This window comes from Capsella rubella, unplaced genomic scaffold, assembly GCF_000375325.1.
Source record: "Capsella rubella cultivar Monte Gargano unplaced genomic scaffold, Caprub1_0 scaffold_16, whole genome shotgun sequence".
NCBI classification, from domain to species: Eukaryota; Viridiplantae; Streptophyta; class Magnoliopsida; order Brassicales; family Brassicaceae; genus Capsella; species Capsella rubella.
In genome coordinates, this window is record NW_006238908.1 from 72,982 (window position 1) to 73,231 (window position 250).

Below are 250 nucleotides of genomic sequence, written 5' to 3' on the forward strand. Positions count from 1 at the left end.
TCCTAAAGTTTACAACTACTTTTCTATCATGACCTCTAAAAAAAAAAAAAATTTCTCCTTTTGTTCTTGCTAGCGAAATCAATACTGCTAATGATCAATACAAGATCAAAGTGTGTGTTATGCGGATTTGGAAATCGTTCAAGACTCTAGAGATGGTTCTAATTGATACAGAGGTACGTTAGCTTCACATCTATTTTAATTATAATATTTGAATAAGTTACATCATACGTATGTGATAGAATATAAGATA